General features: G+C 26.7%; 1 pseudogene; it reads right to left on the reverse strand.

Moving 5' to 3' along the window:
• Window positions 1-9,267: 9,267 nt before the first annotated feature.
• Window positions 9,268-10,180, reverse strand: LOC114175080 (annotated as a pseudogene).
• Window positions 10,181-17,798: the final 7,618 nt, after the last annotated feature.

Below are 17,798 nucleotides of genomic sequence, written 5' to 3' on the forward strand. Positions count from 1 at the left end.
AATAAAAAAAGCTGAAGGGAAATTGCTTCAGGCATCAGAGGTGTCCTTAATAGCTATTAAGAAGGCTATTAAAAACCTACATAAAAAAAATGTCCGAATAGTTCAACTTGAAGGAGATCTTGCGAAAGCGCATAAAGAACGAGACGAGTTTTCTGCAAGGTTGAAGAGACTAAAGCAAAAAGTGAGAGAGGTATAAAAGTATTTTAACTGTAGATCGAGTTAAATAATATAAAATATTTGATTGTTTGTTGAGTTAGATATTTTTGTTTTTGATTATTTGTTGTTTTAACCTTTTTTAGTTGGCTGAAATACTGATAGAGGATGATGATGATGATGATGATGATGATGATGATGATGATGATGAAGAGAGGGAGAGACGAAAGAAGCTCAGAGAAGAGAAATAGTAGTTCTGTGAATATTTGTTTTGATGTGTAGGAGTTGGTTTCAGGCCGAATTTATTTTGTGACCTTTGCCATTGGCATTTTCATGTTTTGGTTATCACAAACAAGGTAAAAAGTTAGAGTTGGAGTCGGAAAATAAAACGGTAAAAGAACCAAAAGTTTATGTTTGCTTCCAAACTTTACCTGATTTTGGGGTTTTGATTTTGGTTAATGGGTGTGTGAAAAATAACAAGTGGTTATTACATAATGAGTAACATTGTGCTAAAGTTACATAAGTCTAACTAGGGCTTCCCATTAATGAAAATTCTTATTACATTTAAAGAAAAATATACATTTTAATAGAAATATTCTTGTATCATTATTTTGATAAAAGTTCACATTTTTTATGCAAATTTTTATTTTGTTTCTATACTTTTGACTTAATAAATTAGATCTTAAATTTTAAAAATTCAAGAATAAAAATGTTGTTACCAAATATTAATTTTGAATATAGGGGATTGATATTGATACGAAGATACCGTTAAAATAATAAATATTAAAAACTTATTTTTAAATTAATATAGGTTCGATTATAGTTAATAAATTAAAATTAATTTTATCGAATTGAATTACATTCATTTTTAAACTGTTTGGTTATTCTTAACAATTCTTTTACGTATTCAAATAAAGTCTGGTTTGAATGAAGAATGAGAAAAAAATACTTCTGCCCTTCTTTTCCAATAGTTGTTTTTGAATAAAAATAAAAATATTACATTTTATTTGATACTTTTACAAATTTAAGATAACCATTTTTTCAATTTAATTAACATAAAAATAACAACTCCTTATGATAATATAAAGAAAAAATATAATACATATAGTCGTTAATAGAAAATAAAAACCGAAAGAAATGACATGTGATGTAACTTATTTAAGATTATATTTAAAAATAAAAAAATGAACATTTTTTTATTAATAAACTTTTAAACAACACAAAGAAAGGAAGTATAATAAAGGAAATCCAAGTAAAAGTTATGATGCAATTTTAATTAAAAATTTATCTTGTTTTTTACATTTCAGGAGTGACAAAACGGATTAGTTTGACTCGCTTTGATTAGGTCCATCCATAACCTGTCAAAAACGGGTCGAGTCGGACTAGCATGTCAAATAAAAATGAGTCTAAGTTTTTTTTTTATATTTTTTTTAATTTTTTAAACCATTTTAATTTGTTTACAATTTTTTTAATTTTTTAATTTTTAAAATTTATTTATATATACATATAAATTAATATTAAAAGCATATTTAATAAAATAAAATATTTTTTAAACTTTTAATTGATTAATTAATATTTTAATTAGATAAATTAAAATAATTATTACATTTACATGTTTAAATTACTCAATTATAACTAATAATTGAAAATTAATTTGTAGGTGTTAATGAGATAAATTACAATCATATAATATATTTACACATTTAAAAAATATAATATAAAAATAATAATTTTTTTAATTATTTTTCTTTTATTTTTTAAAAATGGGCTAACGAATCGGGATGTGTTGGTCCGAATTTTGACCCATCAAATTGACAAGCTAGATGGGATAGGCTAGAATGGGCTGACAAATTGAAATCTTCAACCCAATCTATCCCTTATAACACAAGTTGACGAACTGATCTGTTAGACCCAATCCAATTTTTCACCCCTATTATTTTTATCAGCTAGAAATATATATTAATATAAAATTAAGCATTTAAAATACTGCAACCCTCTTACATAATATTTACAAATAGTATTTGTTGAGAACTTTACTTCTAAGCAAATCTAAAGAGATCACTTTATTCTTTACCATCTAACACCCATACTAGTATAGACTTACAACACTCTTACAGGGTAATGCATACTATAAATTGTCTTAAGACACCAATACCCAAGAATCTTGTAGCATCATAGGTCATCGACATTTAGTTTGACTAAGCTTGCAATATTTCCTATTGTTGTTCGAATAGTTCAAGTAGTTAATCCTATGTATTGCTTTATCTCCTCCGTACTGTAGTAATTCTCCTATCATTGTTGTTGACCACACATGCAAAAGAGAAACAAGAAGAAAACGACCAAGCAGCCCCACATATCGTCCTTTTAAGTTGTTTATTTAAGCCTTAGACCTATTTCTTAGGCTACATACCATACTGTCCTAATTGATCCATCATAAAGCTTGAGCCACATTTTCTACCTACAACCTTTGAATCTCTTGGCAATAGAATCTAAGTTATCCCACAACCTTTCATATTTCACCAATTTTGATAAACTATTAATATAATTTAAATTGTCTTAACTTGAAACTAGAATAAAAATGCAATGTGATTGTGGATGCCTACATTTTATTTACATGAAATAACAAAAAAATAAATTATCCACATCAAAACATAACATTTCATTTATATAAAAACCAAAAAAGTGGATCTGACAAAACAAGTGGATCCGCCATGACAATATGACATTGCGGTTCTTTCTTAGTAAGCTAAATAGGTGCAAAAACAATAAATAAAAATTAGAATAAATATAATAGGCACAATGTAAATATAGTATATAAATTGTTAACAAAATTATCTAAAAAAGAAATCATTTATCTTACATTGAAGGGGAAATTGAAGAAAGTGATTAGTCATCATCATCGACATAGTCAGGGTGAACCTTACTCGTACTTGTTGAAATATTGTGCAAATTTCGCTCTCTTATCATGGTCATTTGTTGTGGCACTAACTTCGGTATTTCCTTCACTTGTGCATACTTTTATATTGTGACATCATAGTTTTGAATTGTCACATCATTCTTTTGATTAGCTTCATGTGCCTATTCCCTTTGCTTCCTTGACTTCTTGACAAAGTCAATCATTCTCAACAACATAGTCAATGTAGTCAGTGATAGCATTTAATAATGAGGGTTGGAGAGGAATGGCAGTTTCATAAGCTCTACCCTTTATCATGTTTCCAGCAACATCCTTCCAACATTAAATCTTTGTTGTTGATGAATATGTTGGAGCTCAGAACTTGAATGTTAGGAAGTGTTGGTTTGGATAGCCCTCAATCTCTCATGGTAGTTTTCCTAGTAAATTAGTAGACCTATTAAGTGTTATAAATTAAGATTAAAGAAATAAGTAAAGTAACTAATAAAAATTCATCTTCATCCTCATCCCTAAACCCAGTGAGTATATAACTTTTGACTCATCCCCATCAGGTAACGAGTATACTCTTATACCCATACTTATACCCTATTTTTTTATTGTTCCAAATATCAATTAAATAATTTTTATAAAAGATTTTAAAAATCACAAAAAGGAATGATGATACTATCAAAATATTTAATATTAAAATAACATACTCTATTTTCTTTTCATGGTATCAAATATTAAGAAAAATATTATAGTAGTATAAATCTCAAATTAAATTATCAAATAACAACTAGAGAAAATTCAAATAATTATATAAAAATTAAACAATTACACATTACTAAAATTTTGTAATAACCAAAATATTTATTAATTTTACAAACGATAAGTGGTTTCATTTGCATTCGATCCACCTACTCATAGAAAAAAAAATGAAAAATTAGATATGATATAATAATTGAAATTGAAAATTTTAATTACTAGAATATAATGTACCTTCTTCATCAGATTCATTTTCACTCATGAGAACATCTTTTTCTTTTAATTTTTTAACACCTACAAACACCAAATGTAGAATATTAAATGAGAAATAAAAAAAAAATACTAACAATAACTATTAATAAATTTGAGTAACTTACATAGATGGTTTGAGTTCCATATCCAACTTCTTGTACACATCTCTATAGTAATATGATGAAGTCGACTACGGTGAAAAGTTAATATCTGACTACCAGTACTAAAAGCAAATTCAGAAGCTACAGTTGTTATTGAAATAGCTAAAACATCCCTTGTAATTGCTTGAAGGGTTGGAAACTTTAACTCATTTGTTTTCCACCATGATAGGATATCAAATTCTTGTGTAACTGGCAAATTATCTTCTTCCAAGTAATAATCCAACTTTGTTTTCATAACTCTAGTTCTAGATTTTTTTTCCCATAAACTCTAAAAATTCATTGACATCATCATTAACAAAAAGAAGAGCTACAAATTAAGAGTCAAACGTTCTCATGAATACACACACACACACACACACACACACACACACACACACACACACACACACACACACACACACACACATATATATATATATATATATATATATATATATATATTAAGGAGTAAAGATAATCAAATGTGTGACCTAACAATTATTTGATAAAATAAAATTGAGGAACATCTATTTGAACATAACCACGTATGAAAGAAAAAAATTATGTAATAAGAAGAAGAAAAATTACCTTAAAGATTAAATCTTGAAAAACAAGTCAGACAATTGAGAGATTAAGAAAAAGTGTATGACCACAAATTGAGAGAGTAAGAAATATGTTATGTTTATATATATATATATATATATATATATATATATATATATATATATATATATATATATATATATATATATATATATATATATTACATTATATTATTATATATATATATATATATATAATATTATATAATATAATGTAATATATATATATATATATATATATATATTTATTTATATATATATATATATATATATATATTTTATTACCTAATAAATTATAGATATTTTAATAATTTAAACAAGTATTTGGGCGGAGATATGTATATTCTCATATCTAGTTGAAAACTTCAGGTATTACTCATACCCATATTCATACCCAGTCAATATGGGGATTCTTTGTCAAAATGGGGACGAGTTCGGATAATACCCACAGGTATGGGTTTATTTGCCATTTTTATATTTGATGTATAGATATTTTTTTTTATCAAGAATTGCAAATTAAAATTTTTTATAACAATATAGAAAATTTTTAATTATCATGTTGAGTCTTGGACTTACTTGATAATTAGAATTTTCATTTTTACAAAATTTAAAAAGTTTTTTTTTATCATGTTAAGTCTCAGACTTACTTGATAATTAAATCTAAACTTTTTATATGAAATTTGATTTAAATAAAATTAATTATCATGCTATATCTCAAACTTACTTGATAATTAAATATTTCAATCTTAAACAAAATTAATCATCATGTATAGTCTGAGACTTGCTTGATAATAACTTTTTATTATGTTGAGTCTTGGATTCACTTGATAAATATACAAATATATTAAAATTAAAAATTAAAAAAAAGAAAAGGATATTAATCAAATTGAAAATTATTTTTTAATAATTTGTTGTTTAAAAGAATTACGTAACCTTGATTTCTCATTTTGATTTAGAATATGTAGAAGCAATTATTTTCTTTATTCATATTTGCAATTTTTTTTTTATTTTTGGGAAAAATAAATATTTTAAAATTACATTAGTTTTGCACACTTAATTAAAGGGAACTGTCTTAGGACGGATGTGTGGATGCTAATACCTTTTCCACACGTAATCGACTCTCAAACCTAATATGGTTTCGCAGACCATTTTATTTGTAGGTTTTCCATAGTTTCCCTTAGTAAACTATGGTGGTAACTCCCCTTTATAAAATTTATATATTTTAAAATGATTTATGTTCGCCGTTCTATCGTGATTTTTTTGTGATTGCCACAGTTAGCGTTAAGTGTCATTATCTTGATTTGGATTTAGTTCATATAAAATGTCTCTTTGATTCAATTTAGTCTGAATTGTTTTCAAAATGGAACAATATTGTCCTCACAAAATTTATTATTTGTATAAATGTTATACTCATATTTTTATTAAAAATAACTTTTTAACATATTATTGTATATTATCAACCCTTATTTTATTAATAATGATTTTGTAATAAATTTGAATATAATTATTAGTATAACATATTAGTTTTAAATACTTACTTTTTTTATAAAAAAAATAATTATAATGAATTAGATTTAATCTTATAAAAAGAATATGGATTCACAAAACATGTGGATTAATATAATACAATAATGTAATAAGTAAAAAAAGTCATTTTTAATAAAAATACCATTATATCATTTATACAAGTTTGGTCTTAGACAAAATTTGTGTTAAATAGCCACTTTAATATGATGGACCTTTGTGATGTCTATGTTGTTTTAGGCATTCAATTTTTGTTTTCTTTCTTGATAGGTCACGTGGCATTTTTGGATTGTCTCAGAGGATATATCGACAAAGTCTTCCAGGTTCAACATACATTATTGCTCCTCATGTGTTGCACCTATTCAAAAAGGTGACAAACTCTCTAAATTTCAATGTCTTGAAAATGAGAGATAATGATAGAGTTGAAATGGAAAAGTCCATATGCTTCCGATATTGGTAGTTTAATTGCTTCCGCTGTTGATAGTTTAATGTATGTTCAAGTTTGTATTCGTCTTGATATTATTTTTGCTGTAAATGCTTTAGGGAGATACTTGAGCGACCCAGGTTTGGGTCATTGAATAGTCATTACAAAGGTCTTTAGATATTTGCAGGGAACCAAGGATCACATGTTGACCTATAAAAAGTCCGATAAACTTTAACATCAGGTCATTGATTGTTCTGATCTTGATTTTGCTAGTTGCCCTAACGACCAAAAATCTACTTCTGGCTTTTGTTTTATGATGGAAGGAGAAGCTATTTCTTGGACGAGGGTTAAACAAACTCTTATAGCTACTCTTGAAGGCAATATGTTGCTTGCTATGAAGCACTTGTCAAACTATGTGGCCTAAAATTTGGTTTTTGACTTTCAAATTGTTGAAAGTATTTCTAGGCTACTTGTAATATATTATGGAAATACTACCGCCTTGCATTTCTCTCAAAACAACATACGTTCTGATGCTTAAAGCATCTTGATATACAATTTATGTTTGTTAGAGAGAAAATTTTAGATTTTCAGACTCGGATTGAGCATACTGCTACAGTCAATATGTTAGCAAATCCACTAACTAAAGGCTTAGCTATTGGAGTTTTTCAAAATCATGTAACTCATATGGCTGTGGTTAAGTCTTTTGATGTACTGGGTTAGTGGGAGTCTGAAATGTACCTTTTATATTATAATGGTTTTCATGAGATGTCGTCAGTTTCATTACATCTCTTTCAACATATAAAATGTTTGAACCATTTTTGGATCACATATTTGTTATGTTTGTTTTTATTTTATTTATTATCCATTATTTTTGAAATCTAAGCATATGGTATGTATGCCTATCAGACATTATCTTTGTGATTTATGCTTATATTTCTTAATTGGTATTTGTGCTTATGTTGTAATTGATATAATTTATTTATTTATTAATGTTATCCAAGTGAGAGATTGTTGTATTTTATATAATTTTATTATATAAAATTATTATTCTTTATTTTATTATTATTGTGGATTAACATTAATTAATAAATTATATTATTTGTAAATATCAATTATATTGCACAATTGTCATTAACTTATGGATAATACATATTGGGTTTCTGATGAACGGTCCGTGATGGGTTGAATTGTTCAATGAATGGTCTGTGATAGACTTAAGTATTCATGAATTTGTTGAGAGGTCCCTGGTCTCTATTAGTAAGGTTATAAAACTGATACCCATTAACTAGCTTTTATGGCGACGTAGAAAAACACATTTGTAAGATACAGTTCTAGGAAAACCTACCAGTAACAGAGCAGTATTGTTTCACACGTAAATCAATTTTAGTCTTTCATTGATTTTATTTGGAGGATCAGGTACCACTTTTCATCTATATTGTTCTTAATTACTAAGCAGGTACGCTTCCGCATACTACTATTATATTATCAGGAATTGCTCTTAATCTTAGGATAATTTGATTATATCGATGGTTTGATGCTTCTTATGATATATTTTGGATTCATAATCTAACAAGTTTTCCATAGTTTCCCTTGCTAAACTATGATGGCAACTCCCTTGTAAAAAATTTAGATATTTTAAAATGATTTATGTTCGTTGTTCCGTCATGATTTTTTTGTAGTTATCGCAGTGTCAAATGTCATTTTCTTGATTTGAATTTAGTTCATATAAATGTCTTTTTGATTCAATTTAATCCGATTTTTTTTCAAAATGGAACAATATTATCCTCAAAAAAATTATTATTTATATAAATATTATACTCATATTTTTTATTAAAAATAACTTTTTAACATATTATTATATATTATCAACCCTTATTTTGTTAATAATGATTTTATAATAAATTTGAATATAAATATTAGTATAACATATTAGTTTTACTTTTTTGTAGAAAAGTTATAATGAATTACATTTAATCTTATAAAAAGAATATGGATTCTCAAAACATGTGAATTAATAAAATACAATAATATAATAAATAAAAAAAGTCTAATAAAATAAATAAAAAAAGTCAGATTTTAATAAAAATATCATTACAATATTTATATAAATAATAAATTTGGTTTTACATCCTCTTATCTTATTTACTCTTACTTTGCACCGTATACTTTTATCTTATAAATTATCTTAAGACATTTTTGTATCCTAGATCCTAACGTATTTGATATAATATATTGATAAATTTGATTTCTTTTTAAAATAAATCACTTAAAAAAAATTAGTATTTTCTTAGGCATTCGTCAATAATTTGGTATTTTGTTATGCAACTTACTTTTGAGTTTATTTAATGTAAAAAACAAAATTTGTTAAAGTTTGTCAAAAACTTTTTTGTTAAACTATAATTTTTTATTTTTGTGTCACCAAACCCGATTAAAATACAGAAATTAAATGAAATACAAAAATGATAATGAAAAGAAAATTACAATTTAATCTAAGAGAACAATACATGAGAAGGGAGACAAAAGTAATAATAGTTTGAACATATCAAAAGAGTTCTAACCCATACAAGACATCAGTGTATTGCAGAATATGAGAATGAGAATGTTCAGAGAAATAGATATTCTTAATTTTGTTGAAAGCGTGAAGAGTGAGTAAACTGTCGGAGCCAGCTTGATGACTTTTACCAACAGCGCGGTCCAAATGCAGAGAGTCACAAACTCGATCCAAACCACCGTAAAGATCGGGACAAAACTTGATCATATGTTTAACGTCGTATATTGTCCCTCTAAAGAAATATTTAACGCAGCGCAGAAAGTGTGACAAGTTGACAGGCAACAGCGGTTGTGTTGGATAAAATTTGTAAGTCAATGCCTTCACAAGATACGCAAAGTCAGAGGCACCATGGAAAGTGATCCATTCAATCTTACTGTTACAAAGCAGTCCGGAGTACATCAACAGCTCCACAAACCGACCAATGTCTACACCGAATCTTTGATTCCTTTCAAAATCGATGCCTTGGCGTTTAAGGAGTGCAATGGACTCACACGCGTGAGGATCGCGTGAGAGGTCGAACTCCCGAAAGTTGAATTCCCAGATGAATTGATGAGAGGATTCAAAATTTGGAAGGTTTCCATCGCTGTCTGAAAGAGTGAGACCGACTTGGATCAGATGCAGACATTCCACGTTAGCTTTCATTACGGCGTAATTATCTTGTGGTTGCCGGTGATCGGAGTTGGAGTGAAAGAGCACGCCAGGAAATTCTGTGTCTATGCTGGCCAGAGTGAGAGGATTGGAGGCGATGAATGAACGGATCAGCACGAACTCCTCTTCAAGGTTGAAGGCCCATACCGATCGCGTCACAATGGAACCACCAGAAGGAATGCCCATGCTTTTCTTCTATTCTTCTCTTCTTCCAATTATGCAAAATCTCATAGCATTGTACCTAATGCAAAGTACGCTCACCCTTTTATAGTGTACGGTTATTTATCTTAAATTCTTTGGATAACTTATTTCATATAATATATATTCATAGATTTTAATTGTGATTGGATTTTTTCTAAAAATAGTTATTGTTATAAATGATAATACATGAGAAAAGATGCATTATCTTTTTAGAGTTTATGAGATTTTATCTATAAGTTATTCCCCTATCCTGAATTCTTCTCTATATAAATTATCTCGTATAATATAGTGATAGATTTGAATTTTTATATATTGTGATTGCCTTTGTTCTCAAAATAAATTATTTAAAAAATAGTTGTTATTGATATAAATGATTGTAGATATATATTTATTGAGAATGAGAATATATATATATATATATATATATATATATATATATATATATATATATATGAGAGCGAATTTGGAAATTATAAAAGAAAAAGGTTTACATTTAAATCTAAATAGTATGTTATCGGAATTAAAAAATGTTAATTCTTAATGGATTCTCCACTGGTATTTTCTTTTATGCAACTTATTTTCTTTATGCAATTTAATTTCTAGTATGTTATAATATTAGAAAATTAGATATTACAAAATTTATTCTATTATCCTTTTTATTTTATTCACAATTGTTTAAAAAAAATAGTTTTTTAGTTATTTGACACTTTCTTTTTTTTTTATATTTATTTTATTATCACATCAGTTATTTTACTTTTTTATCTATTTATTTATTTTTTAATTTTATTTATTTATATTTATATTTATTTTTCTGTCACATGTATATAGAATCTATTTTACTTCTTTATTTATTTAATTTATTTTTAAACTAATTTACTTGTACTATTTTTTTTTATTTTTAATTTATATCCTTTTATAATTTATAATTAATCGGTTATTTTATAAATTATTAAAGAATATCTTATATTTAAATTATGAATTTTATTATACTATTTTTTTTATTTTTTATTTTTATGATGTAGTGCCATATAAAAAATTATTTCTTTAAAAAGTTATTTTACTCTTCTATCTATTTCATTTGTTTTTAAACTGATTTACTGTAAAGATTGAAATATATTTCTACTCTATCATTTAATATCTAATAAATTATTATTTTAGTTATTAAATTAAATAGAACCTTTACTTCCTCAAAAATTTTTATATCAATCTCTAAAATTTCAATTACGTATAAAGTTGAACTTATTTTGTTAATCAAGTTAACCCATGATATGCATTTGAAAAAATTATTTTATTAGAATTTTAATGAATTTTAAAATAAATAAATAATTTTTTTATATATGTTTTTACACGTATTTTAATCATCACTATAAAAAATTCTAATGTATTTTCGATATATTTTTTTATTAAAGACTAACTTATAATTAAAATATAATTTCCTTTGTTTTATATTCTTTTTATTCTTAGTTTTATCTTTTTATAATTTCTAATTACTAGGTCATTTTATATTTTATTAAATAATAACTTATATTAAAGTATTAATTATTTTCTACACTATTTTTTATTTTTAATTTTATTCTCTTATGATTTCTACTTACTTGATCATTTAATAAAATTAAATCTAGAAAAATATGTTTTATTTTTACTTCTTAAAATGATATTATTTAAATAAATAATATATATTTATTAAGAATACAAATTATTTATACTACCATACAAGAAATTACTTCCCATATGAATTTTTTTCTTAATCAACTTAAACTATGATATACATTCCTAAAAATTATTTCAAAAATTAGTTTCTTTATAAAATAAAAAATAATTAGTTCATTTAATCTATGTTTTTAGACACATTTTTGTCATAAATAAATATTTTTTTTGAGGTGTGTCCTACCTAACACACATTTTAACAATTATTAAAAGTTTTTTTATCATATTTTCAACATATTTATTATGTTAAAGAATGATTTATATTAAATTATTAACTTTTTTATATATTAGTTTTTTTTTCTTTTGTTATACCTAATTATTTAGTCATTTATAAAATTAAAGTTAGAAACATATATTTTATTTTATTTTCTTAAGATAATGATATTTAAAAAATAATATATGTGTATTGATAATAAAGTATTAAAATAACTGTCATGAAATAATTTTATTTTAAAACAATTATTAATAAAATAAGATATTTATCTTTTTTATATTAAACAATAATATAAATATTCTTCTTTTTAGTATGTAAAAATTAAATTAATTTTATCTCATAAATGTACATAAGATTTTAAATAATTATATTTATAACATTCAAATTAAATTAATTTTATCTAATAAAAAATAACTATTTATATCTTCAACCAAATAAAGAAAAAATGTATTTAGATATAATTGGATAATATTCAAATTGTTAACCAAGAGATAAATAAAAAGAGTTAGTTCTTTATCAATCCTATATTTTTTTTTTTGCTCCCTTTAATCTTATTTAGTTTGCCTTTTCAAAATCTATTTTATCAGATATTCGCTATAAGAAATAAATTATCTTAAGTTATTGTCCTATCCTGAATTCTTGATATATTCTTTAGATAACTTATTTGATATAGTATATGAATAGATATTGATTGTTATTTTCAAAATAGCTATATATTATACCGTTTATCATTTCAGAGTTTATATATATATATATATATATATATATATATATATATATATATATATAAATAAAGATTTAGATATACAACCTTTGTTATCGAGATTTGGGATTAAAAAATGTTAATTCTTATTACGTATGCATTCGTTCGTTCCTCCGGTATTTTCTCAATGCAACTTAATTTCAAGGTTATTTAAAACTAATTACTTTGTAAAATTAAAAGCTAAATTTATGATTCTTTAAAAACACTATACTTACATTTAGAGATGGCAAATAAACCCGTCCCCGTGGGTATTGCCCGAACCCGTCCCCGTTTTGACGAGGAATCCCCGCATTGACTGGGTATGGGTATGGGTATGGGGAATCCCCGACTTTTTCAGTTGGGTATGGGGATGGGTATGGGGATGTACATATACCCGCCATAATACCCGTCCCCGCCATATCTCCATTCTCGTTTAAATTATTAAAATATTCACAATTAATCAAGTAACCCCTATATATATATATTTTTTTTTTCTATTTTTTATTTCTTTTAATTATTTCATTTGTCATGAAACTCATTCTCATCTCCAATATATTTTTTATCTTATCATAATCTTTATGTAATTATGTTAAAATGATGTATGTTAATTAAAAAAAAATTATGCCTCACATTTGAATATTTATATTATTTTTTAATATTTTTATTTATTATAAATTTTTCTTTCACATGAGAATGTTTATACTCTCAATTTAAGATAATATAAAAAAAATTCTTTACTTATTATTATTATTATTAATTTTTGTTTAATTTGAAGAACTCTTTTGTTTCATTAAAATAATTTTCGTTATTTTTCAACCATTAATTATATGTTAATATTTGAAAAGTTTTCTTAATTCTCTAAGATATTTTTCGTCTTATCATACCTTAGTTATACATTTGATTTCCTTTGTGTGATTTTTTTCGATAGTCTCTCAAATTATTTCTAAAACACACATTTGTTAGTTTTTTAATATTTTTATTTATTTTTTTTATTTTCATCATGTAGAATAATATTTCGATATATTCTATCTAATTATTTTTTATTTTATAACTCATTATTAATCATAATGTAATTTTTTCACTTTAAATTCTGTTTGAAGTGGTTAAAATTATATATATATATATATATATATATATATATATATATATATATATATAATGATATTTAGGAATAGTATATGATAATTCACTACAAGAAAAACATGAAATGGTGACTGATTTAGTCAGTAACCCATATCAGTCACTATTTTTCGGTCATTGGTGGTAGTAGTTGATTTATTGTCTGAATCAATGACTAAATTAGTGACCGATTCAATGATCGGATCTGTACTTGATTTAGTGACCAATTTAATTACTAATTTATATGTAATTTAATGACAAATTTTTTGGTCACTAATGATATTTCTATTTAATTTTAACCACTTCAAACATAATTTAATAATTAGTTCTGTAAGGTATTTTTCATTTTATCATACCTTAATTATACATTTGATTTCCTTTGTGCGATTTCTTTCGATAGTCTCTCAAATTATTTCTAAAACACACATTTGTTAGTCTTTTAATATTTTTATTTATTGTTTATTTTCATCATGTAGAATAATATTTCGATATATTCTATCTAATTATTTGTTATTTTATAACTCACTATTAATCATACTGTAATTTTTTCCACTTTAATTGTATAAATAACTTTTATTTACTACAATATAAAAATTTAATGTAATTGCTATGAATATTTTTTTGTCACTATCCAACATATATTGAAGTTCAAAAGATACAAAATCTATGTCAAAATTTTATTATTATGTTTATTATTTGTTCTTTGTGTCATTTTGATCAAGTGATGTATTATAACTTTTATTAGTGTATAAAAAAGAGATTCATTATAATTTAAAAAATTGAAGTAAACAAACATTTAAAATATATTTTAATTTGAATATTTGTTTTCCTTTTATTATTATGTTTATTATTTATTCTTTGTGTCATTTTGATCAAGTGATATATTATAACTTTTATTAGTGTATAAAAAAGATATTCATTAGAATTTAAAAAATTGAAGTAAACAAACATTTAAAATATATTTTAATTTAAATATTTGTTTTCCTTTTATATTTTTTTGAAATATTTTTTAATTTTATCAACTAAGTTCATCAATGTTGTAGTTTGCAAATTTAACAAATGTTTTGGTTCACATGAAATTTTATTTGGTATTCTAATATAAAATGTAAACAATTATAATTTATTTTAAGGTATTTGACATCGAAGAAAATCCTCCTAATATTGAATATTTCATAATATTATGTTTTCTTTACCGTAATTTTTTTTCTTTTATAAAAATTAATATTGAAGTAGTTAGAACACGGGTACGGGTATGGGTACGAGATTATACCCGTTACCCGGTGGGGATGGGGATGGGAAAAAAGTTTGATACCCATTGGGTTTGGGTATGGGGATGGGGATGAATTTTTTATGCGGGGATGGGTATGGGATAGCGAAACCCGTCCCCGCCCCGCCCCGTTGCCATCCCTACTTACATTACACAAATACTGTTCAAAATAGATTTAATTTATATTAAATTGTTTTCTAATTCATTATCAATCATATCGTAGTTTATTCAGTATAGTTATATAAATAAATTTTATTTACTACAATATAAAAAGTTAATATAATTGCCATGAATTTTTGTATATTACCATCCAACATATATTATAATTCAAAAGATACAAGATTTATGTTAAAATTTTATTATTATTAGTTTATATTAGTACTTTTCGTGATTTTGATCAAATGATGGATTATAACTTTTATTAGTGTATAAAAAAAATATTCATTAAAATTTAAAAAATTAAAGTAAATCAACAATTAAAATATATTTTAATTTGAATATTCGTTGTAACACCCCATTTAAATAATAACATAGTAAATGGAATATTACACAGAATAATATAAGGAGCCAATATGCGGAGTATGAAATCACTCCTTAAAGATACCCAAGGTACTTAAAATGGAATCCTGAGGCACACCACGATGCCAATACAAGACAGGGTATAAAGTTTAATAGTAATCAAATTAAGATTAAAAGACAAGTCAATACATGGGTTATAGCCCTAAAAGGAAAGCCCAAATAAGCGGAATCCAGCCCAGGCGGGATATGCAACGGAGTCACCATTCCCCTATTAACCACGAGGATTTCTCCCATCTGCTCACATCAATAAATTGATGATCATCGCAAAAAGAGAAAATCACACAAACAGAACATACAACAAACAAAAGGGTAAGCTAGAGTCGAAAATAGTTTATCATACAATTACATACAATTTCACAGTCCACGACGCAAATGTCAATCAATCATGTTATAACTTGCACTCAATACACTAAGACTCATACGCGACTCATCCAGATAAATATAATTAGTCGGATTCAATAGATGCTTGCACTTGTGGTGGTCTTTACTGCTCTACTGAGCTGCTCTACCGAGCTAATTGTTCCAGTGTCTCACCCTCCACACATAAGGTTAGCCCTTAATGAGTTCTAAGCCTCATGCTACTCTCACCACTCGAGTCAGTACGCTCTATGTGAGACTAACTGACTCTTTAGAGTGTCAAGATGCAATCCTTACCTTGAATCTTTACTAAATTATATAAATGGGGCACCACCATGAACTCCCACTAACAAGGGTCATGGAATTACGTCTCGACCAACTGAGGCACCACCATGAGGTCTCACCTAGAGGCTCATGGAATTATGCCCTAACCAATGAGGCACCACCACGAAACTATCGTGGAATTACGCCCTAACCACATACAAATCATGTTTCACCAACCAAGAGTGTACTTGTCATGCATACCAAACTCATGCCAACACTTATAACCAACCTTCATTCATATTCCATGCCAAAATCATACAAAACTCATCATATTCAACCCATGAACCATTCCATACATGCAACATCACTCAAAACATGCTTTAATACAGTAATTCAACTAAACATGTGACATTCATCCAAGAGTAGAGAAATAAATAGGACAGAATGCATTCTCGCCTAGCTCATCGCTCAGGTAGAAAGGTCTTGCTCAAGCGAGAGGGTCTCTCGCTCAGGTGAGCTCCTTTCGCCTAGGTGAGAGCTCGACAAACAGGAATAGTGGCCTTCTACACTTTCTCGCTTAGGCGAGCCCCTCTCGCCCAAAGGTGAGGTCCCTCGCCTAGGTCGCAACTGCAGCGACGTGCCTCAAACCCTCACGCATTCTCGCTTAGACGAGTCTCTCTCGCCTGAGCGAGGTAGTGCCTCGCTTAAAACGAGAGCTCTTCGCCTGAGCGAAAGCTCAAGTGTGAACTTGAGCCTGTTTCTGCAAGTCTCACCTAGGTGAGACAGGCTCGCTTGGGAAAAAATGACAGATCTCGCCACTGTTCTTCCTGCAACAGCCACACATTCATACCCAAACAGCCATATAACATTATCCATACATTAACAGTAGCACTTCAGCCATATAATCGCAAATATAGAGCAAAGCAAACAAAAATCAAAGCAAACCAGTAGGCCCTAGTTCCCCTTACTTGGAAAAGCTAGCCAAAAGACTCGAATGCCCAAACAGTGAGCACCACAACTACGGGAATGACTTAGCGAGTTGGAAAAATAGCTGGACGTAACAGAATGAGGTCATTAAAATGAGCCTCAGAGGAAACACGAACAATAAGGCTAGAGGGAACTAGTACGAGCTAAGGAGCAACTTACGTGGAGTAGAAATTGGTTGAGCTAACTTGAGTACGAGTGAGCTCTAAACCCTAACAAAGCATAGTTTTGGAAGTGAAGAGAGGAGCAAGGCTGCTGTTTTCTGAGAGTGAGAAGAATGAGTAGGGTTAGGGCAGTTTAGGGTCCTTGGTCCCCTTTGGGCCTGTCCTAGGCCCAACTGATTGGGGCAGCCCCTTTAAAATAAGGGTATAAAAATATAAGTAGGTCTTACATTTGTCTTCCTTTTATGTATTTT

The sequence above is a fragment of the Vigna unguiculata genome, chromosome 3 (assembly GCF_004118075.2).
Source record: "Vigna unguiculata cultivar IT97K-499-35 chromosome 3, ASM411807v1, whole genome shotgun sequence".
In the NCBI taxonomy this organism is placed as follows: Eukaryota; Viridiplantae; Streptophyta; class Magnoliopsida; order Fabales; family Fabaceae; genus Vigna; species Vigna unguiculata.